General features: G+C 42.1%; 1 pseudogene; it reads left to right on the top strand.

Annotated features, from left to right (window-relative positions):
* The first annotated feature begins 865 nt into the window (after positions 1-865).
* LOC147426348 (uncharacterized) lies at positions 866-3,328 on the top strand (annotated as a pseudogene).
* The last annotated feature ends 505 nt before the right edge of the window (positions 3,329-3,833 follow it).

The raw sequence follows: 3,833 nt of genomic DNA, 5'->3' as shown, positions 1-3,833 counted from the left end.
GTTTATGGAAAAGAAGCTCTTATGCCCATACAACTGCAGTTGGATGCCTTGAAGTTGTTGTGCAGAATGCAAGGTGAGCATAATGACAAACTGCAAGAAAGAATTCTTTCTCTAGAGTTATTGCAAATGAATAGAGAGAAAGCCAGTGATTATTATCTTCAACAAGCAGAGACAAGGATGGAGAAAATGAATAAGAGGCTGCTAGAGAAAGAGATCAAAGAGGGAGATCTGGTGATGAAGTATGATTCTCGCATGGATTTTACTTTTCAAAAGGAGTTGAGGGAGAAATGGTTGGGTCCATACAGAGTGAAGCATGCATTTTCTAATGGCACCTATGAGTTGAAAAAAATTATTTGCTGAATGTTTGAGCTACAAAATAAATGGGTATCGATTGAAGAAATATTTTGCAGGGTATGTGGTTCTAGATGCAAATAGTCTCTTGGTTGAGCATAAATGCTCTACCTAGAGGGTGGGCAATGATGATAGACAGCTTTTGGCGTGTACAAAGTAGCGTTTATATGCATGGTCATATGTGTAAATACATGCATTTAGGAGCTTTGCAAAGTGGTTTCAAGTTCAAAAAAAGATGCAACATGTACACATTGTGAATAGGTAGGTTCGCCGCGCTAGCAGTCGAGGACATGTACATGCTCGGATAGGGTATTGGGGACTTGGATATGGTTCTAGGTGGCTTGTTTTGGCTCTAGAGAATTTTTTTGAGCTTTCTAGAATTTAAATAATGCAAGCGACAAGTATGGGTACTCTCATCCCGCTTAAGAAGTTTGGGACATGCAGTAATTGTCTATTTACGGTGCCTGATTTGCGGTGATGCGTGCACTGCCCTAGAAGTGGTAAAAAATGGAATATGGGGATGCGGAAAAGTGATTTGGCTATCAAGGATGAAGCGTAAAAAATTTGGTGAATTTTGGAGTCCATTTGGGGTTTTTTTTGCAAAAAATTCCCGCCGAGGGTCAAAATTGGCCAAAACTGGGCAAAAAAAGATCAAAAAATGATAAAAAAGGCGTGAAAAGGCTTCAAAATGCCACATCACTCACGGTGCTATGATGGTCTAGGCTGAGGAAGAACTTTTGAAGAGAAATATCAACACTTTCACCCCTCTGTGTGTGGGAGGGAGCAGGGTTCCTCCAGGTGGTCTAGTGCAATTTCGTCGCGTTCGCGTCCTGTTTTCAAGTGTGTGGAGGAGTGAATGAGAGATTTCTCTCTTCAACTTTGCACTTGGGAGAGTCTGTGGAAGTTCTGAGGTTTCCATGGATGTGTGTGTTGAAGGAATTGAGAGAAGAATGTGCGGCGTTTTGCAAGTCTGTGTGATCTTGTATCGGTGCCATTAGGGTTGACGCTACTCCAAAGAGTCCAACATAGTGGAGTTTGGTGAAGACTTTGCAATGGTTTGAGAGTGGCCTTTTGTGGCTGGATTTTTTGGATTTTTGATGGTTTTTCTTGTGTATTTTGGTCACCATCAAGCATGATTTCAAGTGTTGATCACCTCGACTCACCTTGTAGTGTCTGCAGGCAAGTAAGGGCTTGTAGATCGAGGCATTTGGAGTTTGAATTGAGATTGTGGGTAGAATTTTCAGGGATCTTTTGAGTGGTAGTGAGTGAGGTGAGGAATTTAAGTAAATTCTTTGTGTTGTGTTGAGTTGTCTGGGTGTGTGAGTGTGCGCACGACATCTTTTGCTCCATCAACGTCTTTGCTTGCATCATGTAAGATTCTCTTATTTTTTCAAAATTTTCCAGCCGATATCCCCTAGTGCCCTTACTCCCTACTGGTAACTCCTAAAAATAAACATCATACTATTTTCTCTTCCCTTGCTTTCCCATTCCTCAGTGGCTCAACATGCCCCCCCCCCCCCCCCCCCCCCCCCCCCCCTTCTCTTCGTGCCCCTGCCTTATGCAAAAGAAGATAAAAACGTGACCACCTCTATTCCCTTTTCTTCTTGTCCCGCCCTTGTGTTGCGTACATCATCAAGACACAGGGGTTGAGGCCTAGCCTTATGAGCCATTTTTAGATTTTCTTGCAGTTGGTACCCCGTACTGGGACTCACATAGGCTTCAAAACACCTCTTCAATGTATCAAGTTCTCAAGGTAATTCTAAAACGTGCTCTGGCAATCTAAGCCATACCTATGTTTTCTCTGACCTCCAAGCGAGTATCATGCATGTGCTAATAGATTGCATGAGGTTGTTTCTGCTGGCTATGGAGTACATCGGAGCTTTGGCAATTTATCCTCTTCAGGTTATGTGAGCCCTCTCAGCCAGGGACAATCAAGCAGTGAATTAAATAATTTTCCTTTCAAGAATGCGATTGTATCTATGTTTTGGGACCTTGACAACAAGCCCCCAACATCATCTCCATGTGATGCACGTTTCTACCTTTGACTTGCTACTTTGCTATTTGGCTCTTTTGTTGAGATGGTGGCATATGCGAACCATCATGCTTTCATGCATGTCCAAAATTGGGTACGTGAATAGAGGCGCAACATAAAAGAGGTAGAGATTTTTCAAAAGAAAGGCTTTGTGCAACCAGGGTAACCCTATGTGTGTAACCTTTGTGGTCAAAAATTCAAAACTAACATTCTTCTGAAGAAGCATTTCAAGCAGCTTCACGAGATAGAGCATAACAAGAGGTTGACAAGGCTGAATTCTTTTAAGGGAAAGAAGAAAGAGAAATACAGAGCGGTGATGCTTCTAAAGATGCAGATGTATAGAGAAGTGGCAAGCCCAATACTGGTTCCAAAGGTTGGCTAGCTTTCCCCTGAGCGGGTATCTTTGTAAAGATAGTGCAGTATAAGCCTCTAGATGTAGACATTGAGCTAAAGAAATAGATGGCAGATTCCATACACAAGGGCATCGAATGTATTGTATCCGACGATATGGATTTTTCACGGATGCTTGCAGATGCCAGAGCTTTGGATCTCTAGACAAAGCTCTCTAGACTACTGTTTTTGCAGAGTCTAGGTCATTGAAAAGATATACTAATTTCTAGTTTCCTTGGGAGGACATTGTCAAGGTGTACCGGCACAAGATTTCCAAGGATCTATTCAGGAACGGGTTTTTTATCACGATTCTTCTTGGAAAAGAGAACTTGAAGTATTGGCAGAAGTCCGCAATAATGATTTGGACGTGGAACTCCAGGTTTTGGTCGTGATGTGCTCATGCAAAACGTTAGCTTTTCAGCTTTCTCAAAGGAGGAGTAGCATGATGCACATGGGTTTGCATCAGATGATGACATGGAGTGATCTTTTGGTGAGGACGATGAAGAATTTGATGATGAGTGTGACTTCGATATTGGCAATGATGAGGTGGTTTGACTAACTTGTACTGATGTTTACACAACTCAAGGGTAGAGAAACGTTATGATTGTTTAGCTGTCTCTAAAGACAAGAGGCAAGTTGGCAGCACATGATTGCAGCTTGAAGTTTTGGGTGTTGACTGTCTTCTTCATGCGGAGTAACTTAAAGTTCATATGGGATCTTGACTGTCTTCTTCATGCGGAGTAAAAGTTCCATGAAGTATGGGTTGAAAGCAAGTTGTTTGTTACGCGTGTCCTTTTCAATGTGCCATTGTTGGACCTTCTTCTGTGCTCTTTATATACAGGGGTTCAAGATTTGGTGTAGCTTAATACGTGGTTTCACTGCATTCAAGTAAAATTTTGAAGCAAGCAGATGGCTTTGCTGCAATGGATGCGGATAGCACGAGTTTCCTCTGCCTAGGATAAAGCCTCTGGTTACACTTGTTGTATTCACATTGAGCACCTTTGTAATGTATTGCATGGCTAATGGTCTTTACTCTTTAAATGTATGAGCTAGGTGTAGC

The sequence above is a fragment of the Adiantum capillus-veneris genome, chromosome 24, assembly GCF_014529385.1.
Source record: "Adiantum capillus-veneris isolate H3 chromosome 24, ASM1452938v2, whole genome shotgun sequence".
Classification (NCBI taxonomy): Eukaryota; Viridiplantae; Streptophyta; class Polypodiopsida; order Polypodiales; family Pteridaceae; genus Adiantum; species Adiantum capillus-veneris.
This window is presented reverse-complemented; position numbering and strand designations above follow the sequence as displayed.